This window comes from Bos grunniens, chromosome 22 (genome assembly GCF_055505025.1).
Source record: "Bos grunniens cultivar Pamir isolate PY7600 chromosome 22, Bosgru_T2T1.0, whole genome shotgun sequence".
NCBI lineage: Eukaryota > Metazoa > Chordata > Mammalia > Artiodactyla > Bovidae > Bos > Bos grunniens.
The window spans coordinates 15,329,651-15,349,123 of NC_141186.1; the positions used below are offsets into that span (position 1 = coordinate 15,329,651).

The 19,473-nt window shown below is 43.6% G+C and overlaps 1 long non-coding RNA gene across 1 annotated transcript; it reads right to left on the reverse strand.

Moving 5' to 3' along the window:
• Positions 1 to 14,486: 14,486 nt before the first annotated feature.
• On the reverse strand, positions 14,487 to 18,968 carry LOC147348110 (uncharacterized). Its single transcript, XR_015151008.1, has 3 exons — positions 18,620 to 18,968; positions 17,144 to 17,275; positions 14,487 to 14,854 (listed from the first exon to the last, which is right to left on the reverse strand). It is a non-coding gene; the product is annotated as an uncharacterized LOC147348110 (long non-coding RNA).
• Positions 18,969 to 19,473: the final 505 nt, after the last annotated feature.

A 19,473-nucleotide genomic window follows, 5' to 3' on the forward strand; every position in this document is an offset into this window, starting at 1 on the left:
AGGATGCTCAGCAGGCTGGCACGGCCGCACCACATGACTTCTTCCATAGGAGGAGTCCGCACATCGGCTCAGGGGCCGTTCTCTTCCCCAAGTTACTGCTCAGGGGCGAGGAGGTGACACCCCCATCGGTAGTTGTGGGGGCTGCTTTGGCTTAGGAACCCCATAGGAACCGTTATCTTTTTTTATATATGTATATTTTCTGGAGGGATGTATTTCTCATATTTTTTTATTTGGCTGCTCTGGGTCTTAGTTGTGGCATGTGAGATCTAGTTCCCTGACCAGAGATGGAACCCAGGCCCCCTGCTTTGGGAGGTGGAGTCTTAGCCACTGAGCCACCAGGGACGTGCCCATTATCTTCTAAACAGCAAATAGGCAAGTTCCCAGCTTCCCTCAAGGAACATGCCTGGTCATAGGAGCCATCGCACTCAGGGAGGCCTCGCTGTGGTGTCCGAACAGTTTGTTAGTTCATCCAGGGTTCTTCCAGTCCAGATCAGAGGTTTTTACCCATCCACAGTTTTGCTGAGTGTCACCGCTGACATTGAGCCTTTATCTAGCTTTCAGGGAAAGAGAGCTGGAAAATTAACTCCAGGTCAAATTTGTCCTTAGGAAAGGAGAAGGAGTTTTAGCTTTTTCTTCACAGGGAGACAGCGGTGCAGACCTGACTCCTGTGGGGGAAAGAAGGAAAAGGGGCCTGGGGAGGTGGGGCCTCGGGCTGTAGCTTGGTTTCAAGAGTTGTGCAGGCTGACCAGGAGTCGCTGAGGCAACGCTGTGGGTTAGGTGAGTATGCCAGTCACTGGCTGAAGAGTTCTTAGTCTGTAGGGTGAGGATCATACACTGGGGTGGTTGTAAGGCATTCAGGAAATTATCTATGTAAACCTTTAGCATCACACTGGATGTCTGATATATTATTACAGGTCCAGAGTCCCATTCCCAAACCCTGAAGAGCAGATGTGATTCCAAATCTGAATTTTAAAAAAATATTTATTTGGCTGTGCTGGGTCTTAGCTGTGGCATATGGGATCTTTAGTTGTGGCATGTGGCATGCAAACTCGTAGTCGCGGTGTGTGGAATCTAGTTCCCGACAGGGACAGAGCCTGGGTCCCTGCACTGGGAGTGTGCAGGCTGTGCCACTGGACTACCAGGGAAGTCCCTCCAAATTCTATTCCAGTAACCAGACACACTGGCATGTCTGCACTGGAATGGATGTATATTCACGCGGAGTGGGACGTGGGTTTTGGCACCAAAACTGAAAAGGCTTTTGGTTTTCAGAGCTTGGGGATTGTTGGGATTCTCTCTGGAAGGTTGTGAATCATCCTCCTCTCCTGCTTGGAAACACCATCATTTTCCTTGGACTAGCCTTGAAGGAGTGGCGTGCTGAGGAATGGAATCAGGTCTGCGGTTCCGCCAGTGATGGTCTCTACAGAGCCCCCTCAGCCAGCTTCTTCCTTAAGGCTGATTCACCCGCAGCTAAGCAGACCCCTGCAATCCCCATATTCCAGACCCATCTCAGCTCCTGGCCTGGCAGCCTCTCCAAGGCTGATGGGAACATCCTGATTCACCATCCCCTGCTGGTTGCTTCCCTTGGGATGTCGTTCTCATACCAGAGGTGAAGGCTGCGGAAGCCTGGGGCAAGGAGCCCCAGCAAGCACTGAGGCTGAGAGTGTTTTCTGAAAAGGATAAAACGTAGATGAAGTTTCAGGTTTTGCAGAAAAGACACAGTTCACACACTGAGCACTTTAACAAGCAAAGAGCAGCAGGCAGGGAGCCAAACGCATGTGACTGTGCTTGGCCAGAGTCAGTTTGCTGCTCACACTCCAGGAACTGGCCCTGCCTCGTCATCAGCTCTGAACCCAAAGGGACCAGAAGAAGAGGAGCTGTCAGAGTGGCAGGGAGGGCAGTGGGAGTGCCTTTGAGTGATAGTCCTGGATTTAAGACTTGATAACACAGTTCCCACCTGGGCTTCAGTTCTGGCCCTTCCACTTACCAGCTGGGTGACCTTGGGCAAGTCACCTAACCCCTCTGTGCCTCGTGTGTGGAATGGAGAGTCATCACACTTACCATTGATGGTGGTGAAGTCAAATGCTTTGATCCATGTAAACGTGTTCACAATACCTAGCACGTAGTCCTCTCTCGGTAAATGCCCATGGTTATTATGTGTATCTGTATTAGTTGCTCATGTCCACCACTTTGCAACCCTATAGACTATAGCTTGTCAGACTGCTCTTTCCATGGGATTTTCCATGTGAGAATACTGGAGTGGGTTGCCATTCCCTTCTCCAGGAGATCTTCCCAACTTAGGGATGGAACCCGGTCCTCCTGCATTGCAGGCAGATTTTTATCATCTGAGCCACCAGGGAAGCCCTGGTTATTGTAGCTGGTACTTAGAACCATTTGTCAGGTGCTAACCATTATGTGGTCAAGCCCAGACTGAACCCCAAACTGCTGCTTTCAAGTTCAGTCCTCTGGGAAAAAAAAAAAAAATTGAAAAAATTTAAGGATATGTAAGAAAAAAAGATTTTCAGAGGCATAAGGTCCAGCACATAGAGAGGACTGTACCCCAAATTGAAGCTGTTCTCAGCTGAGGGCAGCCAAGGTGGGGCTGGGGCTCCACTGAGTTCCGTGGACTTGGGCAGAGCTGGGCTTGGAGCCACATACACACCCACACCCCCCTTACCACCACCCCCCAACACCACACACACCCACACCCCAGGGAAAAAGAGGCCAGCGTTGAAGGGAGGCCTGAGGCAGTGTCTCCGCTGGGTGGGCTAGGAGGGAGAGCTGGACCCTGTCCCATGGTGGAGGTGCACTGGGCAGGCTGGGAGGGGCCACACGGTACCTGCCATGTGTCCCCCTATCTGTGCTGAATGGACCTGTCCACGTAAGGACTGAAAAGTGCTTGCTGGAAACTTGGGGCCCTGCTCATGGAGAGAAAGATTCTGGCTTGGTGTCCATAGAAGCTCTTCATACACACACACCAGCCAGCCCATGCACCCACCCGCTGAGCAGATTTCCCCTCTTTTCTGAGGCAGCCACCCAGACCTGTTTTAATATAAGGGAAAGCTGCTCTGGGGCCTAGGTTAGTTACCTCTCGCAGAGCACTGGCCAGCTCCCTTCACCTAGATCACCCTCAAACTTTGTTGAGGCCTCATAGGCAAGCAGTGTGAAAATAAGACCACCCAAATGAGATCACCCAAATAGAGGCTGTTTATTCAGAGAGCCTGCTCTAACAAGGAACTCAGTAGTATTATTTGCATTCAGCAGACACTCCAAGGCAGACTGAGAAAGCTTTCTAGTGGGAACAAGGGGAGGCTTAAGGGATGCCCTATTGGAGGCTGTGGGCTGGGGGAATTGGAGGTGGGCTAACTAGAAAAGGGGCATCCCATGTAATTGATTAGGGGAGCGTGTTTGATTTTCTCTAGTTGAACCGGTTGAAAATGGGGACAAAAAATGGTGAAGCTGGCAGTTATAGTCAAGTCCTGACTGTTCTGGGCTGATTGCCACAGGTGTTGTCATCTGAGTTCCTGAGCTGATGGCAGCTGAGGTTGTGGGTTAGAGTTCTGTTGTCATAGATGTCTGGCCACTGTCTGTCTGTATTAATACATTGTCTCTCAGCAGTGAGACAGTATTAGTTCTTTTCTCTCCTTCCGTCTTTCCTTATTTGGCTGCACTGTGTCTTGTTTGAGGCATGCAGGATCTTCTAGATGCAGCTTGTGAACTTGGTTGCAGCATGTGGGACCTCGTTCCCTGACCAGGAACTGAACTCAGACACCCTGCATTGGGAGCGTAGAGTCTTACCCCCTGGGCCACCAGGAAGTCCCCTTAACTCTCTTTCTTGAAAAGGGCAGGTTGAGTCACAAAGGCAGAATAAGTCTTAACCCAACATGGGAGCCCTTAGTCTGCCATGGCAATGAACTGTTCTCCATATTCCTCTGTCCATAACATTTTCTAGATTGACAGTTGTCTCAGGCTGATCTCTGACTGAGTGTAGGTCCATCAGGTAGGAGGGAGTGAAGGGACACTTCAGGCAGAAGGCCGAACAGGGGCTGTTAAAGTGGAAAATGTTTGAGTCCAGGAAGGACACCATCATTTGATAGGGTATCTAAAGAGCCTCTTGATGACAGTGAAAGAGGAGAATGAAAAAGTTGGCTTAAAGCTCAACATTAAGAAAACTAAGATCGTGGCATCCGGTCCCATCACTTCATGGCAGATAGATGGGGAAACAGTGGAAACAGTGGCTGACTTTATTTTTCTAGGCTCCAAAATCACTGCAGATGGTGACTGCAGCCATGAAATTAAAAGACACTTACTCCTTGGAAGGAAAATTATGACCAACCTAGACAGCATATTAAAAAGCAGAGACATTACTTTGCCAACGAAGGTCTGTCTACTCAAGGCTATGGTTTTTCCAGTGGTCATGTATGGATGTGAGAGTTGGACTATAAAGAAAGCTGAGTGCCGAAGAATTGGTGCTTTTGAACTGTGGTGTTGGAGAAGACTTTTGAGAGTCCCTTGGACTGCAAGGAGATCCAACCAGTCCATCCTAGAGGAGATCAGTCCTGGGTGTTCATTGGAAGGACTGATGTTGAGGCTGAAACTCCAAAACTTTGGCCACCTGATGCGAAGAGCTGACTCATTGGAAAAGACCCTGATGCTGGGAGGGATTGGGGAAAGGAGGAGAAGGGGACAGCAGAGGGTGAGATGGTTGGATGGCATCATCGACTCGTTGGACATGGGTTTGGGTGGACTCCAGGAGTTGGTGATGGACAGGGAGACCTGGCGTGCTACAGTTCATGGGGTCGCAAAGAGTCAGACATGACTGAGCGACTGAACTGAACTGAACTTTGGAAAGAACAGAGAAAAAGGAGGAAATTCAAGAAGTCAAAGGAAGACAAAGAGATTAGTGATCTTAAGAAAAATATTTGAACCATCTGAAGCCACACTTCCTCTTGTAATGGCCTAAATCTTGCCCAGGATCCTTCTGTATTCTCATGCCTGCTGAACATGCCAGGCATGAAAGTTGATTATGGGCCCCCCAACTGCCCCTCTCCCACAGTAGGCTGCTGCTAAGTCGCTTCAGTCATGTCTGACTCTGTGCGACCCCATAGACGGCAGCCCACCAGGCTCCTCCGTCCCTGGGATTTTCCAGGCAAGAACACTGGAGTGGGTTGCCATTTCCTTCTCCAGTGCATGAAAGTGAAAAGTGAAAGTGAAGTCCCTCAGTCACGTCTGACTCTTAGCGACCCCATGGACTGCAGCCCACCAGGCTCCTCCATCCATGGGACTTTCTAGTCAAGAGTACTGGAGTGGGTTGCCATTGCCTTCTCCACCACAGTAGGTTAGAAGCACCTTAAAAAGGTCATAAAAGATTTAGAGAAAGGCAAAGTCCCAGATGGTTTTATGGGAGAGTGCTCTCAGACCTTTGAGAAGTACATGATTCCTGTGTAGATTGTTCCAGAACATTAAAAGATGGGGACAAAATTTATTTAATTACTCATTTTTGGCTATGTTGGAGCTTCACTGCTGTGTGGACTTTCTCTAGTCGAGTGCGAGGACTTCTCGTTGCGGGGACTTCTCTTGTTGTGGAGCACAGGCTCTAGGCCGCACGGGCTTCAGTAGTTGCGGCTCCCAGGCTCTAGAGCACAGGCGTGATTGCTGTGGTGCACGGGCTTAGTTGCTCCTCAACATGTGAGACCTTCCTGGATCAGGGGTGGAACTCATGTCTCCTGCATTGGCAGGTGGACTGTTTACCACTGAGCCACCAGGGAAGCCCAAAAAGATGAAAAAAAAATTATTTCATGATGCCTGCTTAACTTTAATAACAAGACAACCATGAAACTCACACAAAAAAGAAACCTTAGATCATATACAAATATATATGCAAAGATTCTAAACAAAATATTAGCAAATTAAATCCTGTCATTTCCTAATATACTTCAGCCACATAGATTTATTCTCAAATGTAAAGCTGATTCAGCATTAGAAAATAGATGAGAAAAACTATGTTCTATAGACCTTAAAAAGGCATTTAATAAAATTCAATCCCCTTTCCTGATTTTTGAAAAATTCAGTAGGCTAAAAATAAAAAAGAAACTAACTTAACGAAAGACATATTTCAGAAACCATTTCTTTAACCCTGACAATAGTCAGTGGTGAAACTCCAGAGATACTCTCATTAAAGCTAGGAAAAAGATGGAGATGCTTGCTGTTGTTTCTCTTATTCAGCTCTTCTCTAGAGATCCTGAGCAAAATGGTAAAATGACAAAAATAATTGAAGATAATATAACATATACACATTTGAGGAATAAAAGAATAAAATTGGTATTATTTGAAGATGTTATTTTCTACTTAAAAACTCCAATATATGCATCTAGAAATCTATCTAGAAAACGGTTAAAAGAACTCATTCTCAGTAGCAGTAAAAATGACAAATTATCTTTATTTATTTTTTTTTTGCACTGGAATATTTATTTATTTTTACTTGGCAAAAAGTCAAGTGCTACATTTTGAAAAACAAAACCTCAAACAACCAAATGCATTACCCATCACAGAAGAGGGTCTGGCAACAGTACAAAACATTCTAAAATTATTTTTTTATATAAGTAGGTTTAAAATGAGTTCTGTGAGAACTAAGAAATCTACAGCTTGTAGTTTAATAATAGAAAAAATTAAGACAATTAAAAGATCTGTAGCATCCAGCATTTTGCTTAATTCCCTGTTTATAGCACCTATGTCTCTAGGTTAGAACATGAGAATTCTAGAACCTATGGTGTATGCCTTGCAACACTATCCAGGGTGGACTTGCTGTCTCCCCTCCCTATCAGTGCCCATCACCAAAAAGAAGACAAATTATCTTTAAAATGAGCTTGTTTGTTGAGGAAAACTTTCAAATGTTACTGGAAGTTATAAAACAAGTGTATTGATAAACCATATCCCTGAAAGAGAGCACATAATACTGCAAATGAATCAAAACCATAAGTAGTCTATAAACTCATTACAGTCCCAGTCAAAACACCAGTGGACTCTTGGGGACTGTTGCAGGGGGGCGGGAGTCATGCTTTATAGATTGACACTATTATGTTAAAGGAACGCACAAAAATAGCGAAGAAGGGAATTAAAGTAGAATAAAAAGATGAAGGTATTTTACTCTACCAAATAGCAAAATAAAATCAGTGGAAGAGAAGAGAGTTTGCAAATAAACCTCTGTACATGTGGAAATTAATATATAGTAAGAGTATGCTTTCAGATCAGGTGAGAAAGAATAGGGGAGAATAAAACTTGAGGGGGGAGAATGAAACTTAAGTTAGATCCCTCACCTCACCCCATTCTTAAATATAAACTTTATATGGATTTAGAGTAAATGTAAATGAAATGCTGTATAAATACTAGAAGAAAACATAGATTATTTTAATAATCTTGAAATAGTGATGGCCGTTTTAAGAAGGCATACAACTCAGAAGATTTAAAGGGAAAGAGGAACAGATTTGACTACATGGAAATTAAAATTCACCACTTGGCAAGAAATTCCATAAACAAAGTCAAGAGACAAATGACAGGCTGGAAGAAAATATTTACAACAGAACTAACAACAGAAGATTGATTACACTAATTAGATTCAAAGATCCTTAACAAATTAACAAGGGAAGAACAGATATCTCAAGAGAAAAAGACCACTCACAGAAAGTAAAATAGAAATGAATAGTAAAATAATTGGAACGATAACTTCATTAGTGACTAAGTGAAATGCAGTTTTAAAAAATAGGCTTCCCTAAACCTTCCTACACTGTTGGTGGGAATATGAGTGGGGGACTGTTATGCAGCCACTATGGAAAATGCCATGGAGATGCCTCAAAAAGCTAGAAATAGATTGTCATATGATCCAGCACCTTGTCTGCCTCCTGCAAAACCTGTATGCAGGTAAAGAAGCAACAATTTGAACCAGACATGGAACAACAGACTGGTTCCAAATTGGGAAAGGAGTACATCACGGCTGGATATTGTCACCCTGCTTATTCAACTTATATGCAGAATACATCATGCTAAATGCCAGCCTAGATGAAGCACAAGCTGGAATCAAGATTGCCGGGAGAAATATCAATGACCTCAGATACGCAGATGACACCATCCTCATGGCAGAAAGTGAAGAGGAACCTCTTGATGAAGGTGAAAGAGAAGAGTGAAAAAGATGGCTTAAAACTCAACATTCAGAAAACGAAGATCATGGCATCTGGTCCCTTCACTTCATGGCAAATAGATGGGGAAACCATGGAAATGGTGACAGACTTTATTTTCTTGGGCTCCAAAATCACTGCAGACGGTGACTGCAGCCATGAAATTAAAAGTTTCTTGCTCCTAGGAAGAAAAGCTATGACCAACCTATCAGTTCAGTTCAGTTGCTCAGTGGTGTTCAACTCTTTGCGACCCCATGAGCTGCAGCACACCAGGCCTCCCTGTCCAACACCAACTCCCAGAGCCCACCCAAACTCATGTCCATTGAGTCAGTGATGCCATCCACGAATCTCATTCTCTGTCATTCCCTTCTCCTCCTGCCCTCAATCTTTCCCAGAATCAGAGTCTTTTCCAATGAGTCAGCTCTTCACATCAGGTGGCCAAAGTATTGGAGTTTCAGCTTCAACATCAGACCTTCCAATGAACACCCAGGACTGATCTCCTTTAGGATGGACTGGTTGGATCTCCTTGCAGTCCAAGGGACTCTCAAGAGTCTTCCCCAACACCACAGTTCAAAAGCATCAACTCTTCGGCGCTCAGCTTTCTTCATAGTCCAACTTTCACATCCGTACATGACCACTGGAAAAACCATAGCCTTGACTAGACGGACCTTTGTTGACAAAGTAATGTCTCTGCTTTTTAATATGCTGTCAGGTTGGTCATAACTTTCCTTCCAAGGAATAAGCAACTTTTAATTTCATTGCTGCAATCACCATCTGCAGTGATTTTGGAGCCCAGAAAAATAAATTCTCTCACTATTTCCACTGTTTCCCCATCTATTTGCCATGAAGTGATGGGACCAGATGTCATGATCTTAGTTTTCTGAATGTTGAGCTTTAAGCCAACTTTTTCACTCTCCTCTTTCACTTTCATCAAGAGGATCTTTAGTTCCTCTTTACTTTCTGCCATAAGGGTGGTGTCATCTGCATATCTGAGGTTATTGATATTTCTCCCGGCAATCTTGATTCCAGCTTGTGTTTCCTCCAGCCCAGCGTTTCTCATGATGTACTCTGCATATAAGTTAAATAAGCAGGGTGACAATATACAGCCTTGACATATTCCTTTTCCTATTTGGAACCAGCCTGTTATTCCATGTCCACTTCTAACTGTTGCTTCCTGACCTGCATACAGGTTTTTCAAGAGGCAGGTCAGTTTGTCTGGCATTCCCATCTCTTTCAGAATTTTCTACAGTTTATTGTGATCCACACAGTCAAAGGCTTTGGCATAGTCAATAAAGCAGAAATAGATGTTTTTCTGGAACTCTCTTGCTTTTTCGATGATCCAGTGGATGTTGGCAATTTGATCTCTGGTTCCTCTGCCTTTTCTAAAATCAGCTTGAACATCAGGAAGTTCACAGTTCACATATTGCTGAAGCCTGGCTTGGAGAATTTTAAGCATTACTTTACTAGCATGTGAGATGAGTGCAATTGTGCGGTAGTTTGAGCATTCTTTGGCCTTGCCTTTCTTTGGGATTGGGATGAAAACTGACCTTTTCCAGTCTTGTGGCCACTGCTGAGTTTTCCAAATTTGCTGACATATTGAGTGCAGCACTTTCACAGCATCATCTTTCAGGATTTGAAATAGCTCAGTTAGAATTCCATCACCTTCACTAGCTTTGTCTGTAGTGATGCTTCCTAAGGCCCACTTGACTTCACATTCCAGGATGTCTGGCTCTAGGTGAGTGATCACACCATTGTGATTAACTGGATTGTGAAGATCTTTTTTTGTACTGTTCTTCTGTGTAACCTATACTATATTAAAAAGCAGAGATATTACTTTGCTGACAAAGGTCCATCTAGTCAAAGCTATAGTTTTTCCAGTGTTCATGTATGAATGTGAGAGCTGGACCATAAAGAAGGCTGAGTGCTGAAGAATTGATGCTTCTGAAGTGTGGTGTTGGAGAAGACTCTTGAGAGTTCCTTGGACTGCAAGGAGATCCAACCAGTCCATCCTAAAGGAAATCAGTCCTGAATATTCATTGGAAGGGCTGATGCTGAAGCTGAAGCTCCAGCACTTTGGCCATCTGATGTGAAGAGCTGACTCATTAAAAAAGATCCTGATGCTGGGAAAGATTGAAGGCAGGAGCAGAAGGGGATGACAGAGGACAGGATTGTTGGATGGCATCACCGACTCAATGGACATGAGTTTGGGCAAGCTCTGGGAGATGGTGAAGGACAGGTAAAGCTGGTGTGCTGCAGTCCATGAGGTCGCAAAGAGTCAGATACGACTGAGTAACTGAAGCCTACTATCCAGCAGTCCCATTCTTGGGCATATATCCAGACAAAACTATAATTCAAAAAGATACATGGACCCCTATGTTCATAGCATCACTACTCACGATAGCCAAGACATGGAAACCTAAATGTCCATCAACAGATGAATGGGTAACGAAGATGTTGTACATGTGTAATGGAATACTACTCAGCCATGAAAAAGAATGAAATAATGCCCTTTGTAGCAACATGGATGGACCCAGAGATTATCATGCTAAGTGAAGCAAGTTAAAAAAGAGAAAGATAAATACTATATGATATCACTTGCAAGTAGAATCTAACATACAATGAACTTATTTATGAAACAAAAACAGGCTTACAGACAGACACAGAGGACAGACTTGTAGTTGCCACAGTGGTGGAGGGGTTGGGCAGGAATGGAGTGGGAGTTTGGGACTAGCAGACGCAAACTATTATATAGAGAATTGATCAAGAACAAGGTCCCACTGTATAGCACAGGGAACTGTATTCAATCTCCTGTGATAAACCATAATGGAAAATTATACAAAAAAGAATATATACGTATGTATAACTGAATCACTTTGTTGTACAGCAGAAATTAATATAACATTGCAGATCAACTCTTCTTCAATAAAATTAATGATAAAATAGATCCAGAGGTGATTCAGATGTTGTTATCAAACATGGTCTTTAAAATTCCTGTGAATACTGTGTTTAAGAAAATAGATGAGAAAATGAATTTTATCAATTAAATGTATTTTTAAAAGAGTCCAGTGGAGATTCTAGTACTAAAAAAACATAATAAAGGAAAATAAGAGCTCAATGGGTAAGTTTAATAGCATATTAGAGACATCTGAAGAGAGAAGTAATAATAGTAAGTTAGTAGAGAAGACCCAGAAGAAATATGATGAAAGGAAATAGAAGAAAAATACGGAAAGAATTTAAGAGACATATGGGATTTAGCAAAAGGTTCAATATATATATATATAAAATTGGAAATTTGGAAGAAAAGACATAATAGCACAGAAGCAATATTTGGAGAGAAAGCATCCAAGTATTTTCCAAAACTGATTAAAGGTATCAACTCAGATAAAAAGCATCAAGAAGCTCTATGAAGCCCAAGTAAGGCAACCTGAAATAAAACCGTGCATAGGTAAATCATAGTAAAACTGCTGTAAAGCAGAAATAATGAGAAGATCTTGAAAGCTGACAAAGGGGAAAAAAACACATTCCCTTTAATGAAGTAATATTAAGAATGATAGTTGACTTCTCAAAATAATTAATGGAAGTAAAAAAGATATCTTTAAACATTTAAAAATAAAAAATTTTTAAATGAAATAAAAAAATTTGAGTTAAATGTTAATTTAAAATTACATATATATATATATATATATATGCTGCTAAGTCTCTTCGGTCGTGTCGACTCTGTGCGACCCCATAGACGGCAGCCCACCAGGCTACCCCGTCCCTGGGATTCTCCAGGCAAGAACACTGCAGTGAGTTGCCATTTCCTTCTCCAATGCAGGAAAGTGAAAAGTGAAAGTGAAGTCGCTCAGTCATGTAGGACTCTTAGCGACCCCATGGACTGCAGCCCACCAGGCTCCTCTGTCCATGGGATTTTCCAGACAAGAGTACTGGAGTGGGGTGCCATTGCCTTCTCCGATATGGCCTTCCCTGGTGCCTCTGATGGTAAAGAATCTGCCTGCAATGCAGGAGACCTGGCTTTGATCCCTGGGCAGGATATATAAACGTTAACTACAAATTGGCGCTTGCCAGGGGCATTTGCCTCTGCCTCTGCAGTTTCTGCAGCTGTTGACCTTCAGCACACCCTGAGGGGAGTTCAGGGTGGAGAGTGAGGCACTTTGTGCTCCAGGGAAACCAGTGGAACAGGTCCTTAGATAGTTAGGTATTTTTTCAGGAACTGATTTCATGATCCCAATCCTTGCATCTCCTCATGTCTAGAAAAGCACTAAATCCCTTCAGGATGACAGCTTCTCATGACTAGCAGAAAACCTTTTGTAAAATACGTGCTTGATTGCACTGAATTCCCCCTTCACCGAAATCATATATATTGGCCTTCCCCTACTACCTCTTTGGAGCAGTTTCTCAAAGCTGTCTGAGGCGCTGTCTCCCAGGCTGCAGTCCTCAGGCTGCCCCCATAAAGCTTAATCCCACCTCTCGCATGGTGCATCTTTTTTCCGTCGACATATATGTATATATGAATGTACTATATTCCCCTTTAAAAGACAAAGATGATCAGACTGGATTAAGGAAAATAAAGTTTCATTATATGCTGCTCAGAAGAAAGTAAAAAGAGGGAAAAAGATATACCATTGCAAAAAGTTATACCACTTTTTTTTTAATATTCTCCAAGGTCTTACATTTACCTTATAGTGCATCTTGCTTTAGTTATGGAAAGAAGTGTTTTAAAAAGATTTATGGATTCCATAATAATTAAAGACTGGAAAAGCTCTCTCATCTAATCAAAGTTTCTACATGTGCTGAAGCTTGAAAACATGCAGAAATCATCCATTGTTTTTCTGGGGGGGGGGTGTGGGGGGAATCATTGAAGACAGACACTGAGGATGGGGGAGTGGGCAGGCAATAATGACTTGGACAAATGCCCCCTGGGAATGCAACTTGCTTCTGTTGAGGACACTTGGAGTTCTCTTGATGACGACCCCTGGGGCACAGTCTTCTTTCCACAAAGCTTATACTACTCAGGAAGTACCAGTTTGGATATAAAAGGCTTTTTGGAAAACCTTTTGAATTTCCTTTATTGAAGCAGTAATGATGTCTTCATTGTGGGCAAAAGTAAAAGCCAGTATAAGCTAAAACAATTTAAAATTACCCTTAGTTTCACCATCTGAAGAGCACCACAGTTAGTCTTTTGCCGTATCATCTTCCAGACTGTTTTCCCTGTGTGGGTACATCAGCATGCAGAGTGAGGTCATACTGTGCACCTTGTTTTGGAACTTGGTTTTTTGTCACTTGCTAAAGGTCACGACTGTCCTGGTAATAAGAAGTGTTTTCGGGAAATGACAGCAGTTCTCGAGAGAATCACAAGTAGGTTGAAGTGAGATTGCTGATTCATCTGCCTTGGCCAAAGCCACTTTCCTTTAAGTGCCTTCGAGATGAACGCTGACACTTTTAAATGGTAATTTTCTATTTTTAATAAGCCCATGGTTTTCTTTGTTGCCATGGGTGCATGTTTTTACTTTGTTAAAGATTAATATATTTTATTCCATCAGGGTTAGTCTAATTATACCATTAATGTGAGCTAATTGCTCATTCTTTCAGATCATAGGGAAATTGTATTAAGGATGTTAAAGAGACTTTAGCAATGCTTTTAGTTCAGTCCCTTTATTTTATGGGTCATAAAACTGAGGTCCATGATAGACAGAACTGGACTTGGGTCATAAAGCTTTGGTAAATGACATATTAAGACCCCAGAAATGGATTGCATGTTTTCTAAGTGCTTTTGTCTCCCGAGAATAGTGTAACCAGAAAGGTATGGGAATGTCATAACACCGTGACAAGATAGGATGTGACCAGCCAATTAAAGGCCATTCCCATCTGAAACCTCCTTCCCATTGTGGGATCTGTGCAACCACAGTAGCAACTCCAGTCATGTGGGCTGATAACAGAATAGTATCCCTGAGTTGGGCTGGGGTCCAGTGAGGTCAGGGATAACGGAAGAGAAAGAAGAGTGAGTATAAAACCATGTCCAGGATGGATTAAACTGGGGAAGTCATATTACAATCAGATGCAGGGAGAAGCCAGGAATCAGGAGCGTGTAACCACAAAAACAGAGGGGGAGGTGAGGGGCAAGGCGAGGCCAGAGGGGAAAGGTCCCGGACAGTGGAAGTGTCTTTCTGAGTGTGGTTCTCAATGAGTTGTCCTCAAGCAGCAGCATTAGCAGTGCTGGGAACTTGGGCCCCATTCCAGAGCTACTGAATCAGAGGCTCTGCTAAACATTCATCTTTTTTTTTTTTTTTTAAACAAATCTGTTGGGTGATTCTGATGCACATTTAAGTTTGAGAACCACTGGTCCAACATTTTAAAATACCTGTACCTGGATCCTATCCTCAAACATTCTGATTTGACCGCTCTGGGCTGGGATCACTGATACCATTTCCCTCTCCCAAGGTTTCCAGATGTTTCCAGTGTGCTGCCAGGGATGAGACGCTCGTTATCTGGGTAAATGAAACAGAGATGGATGGGCCCCTGCCGGGTTTCCACTCTGGTTTCTCTGGGGTTTCTTTCAGCTGGTATCACCAGTGACAGATGGTTGATGAACAAAGAAATGGCTTGTCCAGAGGCTTTTTCCTGAGGTCCATGGCCTTTCCTATGCCTTCTTTCCTTTAGCCTGCTCTCTGCAGAGCAGCACAGGCCTGTTAAAGGAGATGATGATTTTTTTTTTTAATAACCAAGAAAATAGTGCAGCAGTTACAAGGTGGCTTATTGTCCTCCTGTGTTTTCATCAATTTCCTCCTGACTCCCTATCTCTCACTTCCTTCCAGGCAGATTGATTTTCCTCTGACTTAAGTGTTTGGGACTTTGTGCAAGACTGGGAGAGGGAAGGAGCTGTGCAGAGTGGGGCAACTTCCTAGAAGACAAAAACAACTCTGATTGCAGGAAGGTGGGGTAAAATCGATATGAAATCGATTATGCAAATTATGACTGCTAAGTTACCATGTGATTTGATCTGCAGCAACATAAAAATCACACGAGATCCAATCAAGGTAGAAAATCTGCGCTGAAGAAAATCTGGACGTCTTTTGCTATGGCTCAGCGTCAAGAACGATGAGTCACCCGTCTCCCGCCAGCTGGTGCTTTGCTGCCTGTACAGGATTGTTTGTGCTTATCGATGTGCACACAGCATTTACGGATCAGGGTACACAAATATCTTGCTCTCCTTCAGCATTTCAACTTTCAGTAGTGACTGCTTGCAGTCTGTGTTTCTTAATTATTTGAAAGTTCTGTGAAAATAGAAGTCCATCCCCCCGCCCACCCACCAGCAATCTCAGTGGATCTGCGTCTTCAGCAGCATCTGTACGGATCTCTCTCGTTTTCTCTAGTTTTTGATCTCCCCAGATATCTTTCACTCTCCCTGTCTTCATTCCATGTGGCTCAGAATCTCTGGAGAGATTCAGGAGGAGGTTCCAGTGTTGCAGGGTTAGGAAAAGGAATGGGACCCCAGGAAGCAGGTATTCAGAACAAAGGACAGCAGCGCACAGCTTCAGCTCCACAACCTTCTTCCCCTCAATCTGATCACACTAAGCACCCAGACCTTGCATCTCCCCCTTTTCTTCCTAGTGCTTCTTGCTTCCACACCAGGCCTAGGCTATATCCTCTCTCACTTCTGGGGACCCATGGAAAGAGACTCCCTTTTCTCTCTGAACCGCAGAGGACAGTTTCAACTGCCTTTCTAACAACTACACCCGTGAACTCCTATCTCCTAAGCCCCACCCCAGAGACATTTTGAACTTGTGTCTCCTTGCTTGTACTTTCATTACTGTCCTGGGGGCCAGTGACTCCAGCCCGCCCTCTGTCATCCAGTCCTTCTTAGTTTCTTAGTCTCTTTTTCCTAGTTTTCAATAATACTCAACCAATATTTATTGACTGTTTTCTATTTGCCAGGCCCTGTCCCTGCTTCAGAGCGTTCGGTGCAGTGGTGAGCTGGACAGACATGGTCCCTGCTGTGGTGGAGGTCACTGTCTACTGGGGTCTATTTACAGACACTTGAATAAGCAAATACAACACAGGGTGTGGTGGGCACCACGATGGCCCTCACCCAGCCCTGGAGCTCAGGGACGGGCTCAGCCGACTCTTTTAGGAAGTGATATTTAAGCTGAGTGTTGACGAATGAGTAGGAATTGGACTGATGAAGGCAGCTGGGGGTGGGGTGGTGGTGTATCGGGCAGAAGGAACAGAGAATGTAGAAACCTGCCAATGAGTCAGAGCAAAGAGGTTGTTAGGAAATGGGAAAGCTTGTTAAGGCTGGAGCACAGGATAAAAGTTGGGGGTAATGGGGCTGGAGAAGTAGACAGGGGCCCTCATATTGCCTGCTGTATTCATTATCTGCATATCAAGGTACCCTGAATTTAACAGCTCCAAACAACAACCATTCATTGTCTCACTGTTTCATTGGGTCAGGAATCTGGATACAGCTTAGCTGGCTGCTTCTGACTCAGGGTGTCTTACAAGACTGTAATCAAGGTGTTGGACCAGTGTCTACTGTTTCCTCTGAAGACTTGATGGGTGGTAAGGCTTGGTGGGGTAGGGCTTGCTGGGGGGTAGAGCTTGAGGGATGAGGAGATAAGAGTAGAAAGGGAGGCAGGGGTCTTGAAAACCAAATCAAGAGTTTTGAATTTATCCCTTTAACAGAGCTTCCCAAACTAATGTGCTTTGAGACTGATCTGGGGGTTGTGCGAGAGTGCAGGTTCTGCATCACTGCCTCTGCGGCAGATCCCAGACACATTTCTAATAACCTCCCTGGAGACACTGATGCTGCTGGCCTCAGGACCACGCTGAGTCACCATCTTGAATCCCTGCTGTCCCATGTGGTAGCGCCAGCCACGTGTGGCTGCTGAGCACTTTCAAGGTGGCAAGACTTCAGATTTTCTTTCATTTTAGTTCATTTAAACTTAAGATTTATGGAGAAGGAAAGAGCGACTCACTCCAGTATTCTTGCCTGGAAAAGTCCATGGACCGAGGAGCCTGGAAGGCTGCTGTCCACAGTGTTACATGACTGAGCACGCATGCATGAGGAGGGTGGAGGGAAATGGGTTGGTAGCAATAAACTGGTAGAACTGAAGAAAAAAAAAAAGCTTAAGATTTAAAATATAATTTGTCTTTTAAAAAATTATTGTATTGGAGTGTAGTTGGTTTACTATGCTGTGTTAGTTTCTGCTGTACAGCAAAGCGCTTCACTTGTACATGTAGGTACATTCTTTTTCATATTCTTTTCCATCATGGTTTATCACAGGATTCTGAATATAGTCGCCTGTTCTCCTCAGCAGGACCTTGTTGCTTGTCCAGTCAAGATACTGTGTTGGCCAAAATGTTGGTTTGCAGGGTTTTCCGTATCATCTTATGGAAAGTCTCAAATGAACTTTGGGCCAACCTGATATACCAGTTTGCATCTGAAAATCCCAGATTCTCAATCCATCCTCCCCCTACCCCCTTCCCCCTCAGCAGCCACAAGTCTGTTGTCTGTGTTTGTGAGCCTGTTAACTGTTTCGTAGGTAAGGTCGTTTGTGTCATATTTTAGGTTCCACGTGTAAGTGACATCACGTGGCATTTGTCTCTGTCTTTCTGACTGACTTCACTTAGTCTGATAATCTCTAGGTCCATCCATGGTTGCTGCAAATGGCATATTTCCTTCTTTTTTTATGACTGAGTAGTAATCTGTTGTATATACGTACCACGTCATCTTTATCCATTCACCTGGACGTTTACATCGCTTCCATTTCTTGGCTATTGTGAACAGTGCTGCTATGAACACTGAGTTGTATGTGTCTTTGAATTATAGTTTTGTCTAGGTATATGCCCAGGAGTGGGATTGCTGGATCATATGGCATTTCTATTCTTAGTTTTTTGAGGGACCTCCGCACTGTTCTCCATAGTGATGTTACCAGTTTACATCCCCAGGAACAGTATAGGAGGGCTCCCTTTTCTCCGTGCCTTCTCTAGCATTTGTTTTGCAGATTTTTTAATGACTGATGTGAGGTGGTACCTCACTGTAGTAAAACATACTCAATTTTTTATTGAAAAATTTAAGTATGCTTGGGTTAACAAGTATGTGACTTGACCATTTCAACTGTAAATTTTATGAAATCTCAGTGTAGATCAAGTATTTTCAATCAGAATTTAGCATCTGAATTGAGAAATACACACCAGAATTCAAGGGTTTAGTATGAAAAAACAGTATAAAATATCGCATTAATTTCTATATTAGTTACATGTTGAAATGGTATTTTTGGATACAGTGGGTTAAGTTTAAATTATTGAAATTAAGTTTACCTGTTTCTTGTAACATTTTAAAAACGTGACTCCGAGAAAATGTGAACTGATGTGTGTGGACCACACTAGTGGCTCGTGTTATCTTTCTGTTAGATAGCACTGCCAAAGATGAAGGGAGAGATGCTCCTTACCTTTCATCTAAGGGAAATTCCCGGGAGTGGCTCATGACTTCTCCATCAGAGAGCTGCTCACGCAATGATTCTCCTGTTCCCGGTGCGTGAGCAGATGAAGGTGTGGGGAATTGGTGTGAGGTGTCCTGGGACCCCACTCAGGCTGCTGGAGGAGAATGTTTATTTGCAGAACCTGTGGTTCCACCTTTCCCTGGCCCACATCAGTCTGCAGGCTAGGCCTTGCCGAGAAATGGCACACGTTCTCATTACTTTTCTAGCCTGGACCAGAAGGCAAATGGATGTCTCTTTAAGACACGGGGCTCCAAGTGCCCAGAGCCCGGGCTCACTGTCACAGCTCACTTTCAGGTTCACCTGTAACCATGACAACGCCATTGATGCAAGTTGCCATGGAACATAATTTAACCTGGATCAGATTTTAAAAAAAGAATGGAAAAACACTCAGCTTTGTCTCAGGGGACTATCAGAAATGGGATCTCTGGTGATTCCTTAACTACCCTTCTCATTTAATTACTTTTGCTTTTCATGTCCCTGGGGAAGTGTTTCTGCCAGGAGTGATTTCCTGGGCAGGCTGGGAGTATTTGCAGGGAATGGTTGGCATTATGGAGTCCAGTGGCTCGATGACCTTAAGCTGGTCCTGGGTAGGGAGATTTTCACCACATCCCCTCAAGTCCATCATATTTCTGCATGTTAGCTTTAGTGGGGGAAATATCAGACTTGTCGTTACATTTCAGAGCTAGAAGGTGCCTGGATGGGAACATAAGATGAGGGAAGTAAGGGATCGATCTGAACCCACTTGAGATGGGGTGTTAAGTTGGTTCAACCCAAATCAGGGAGACCTAAAAAGCAGAGTGTGG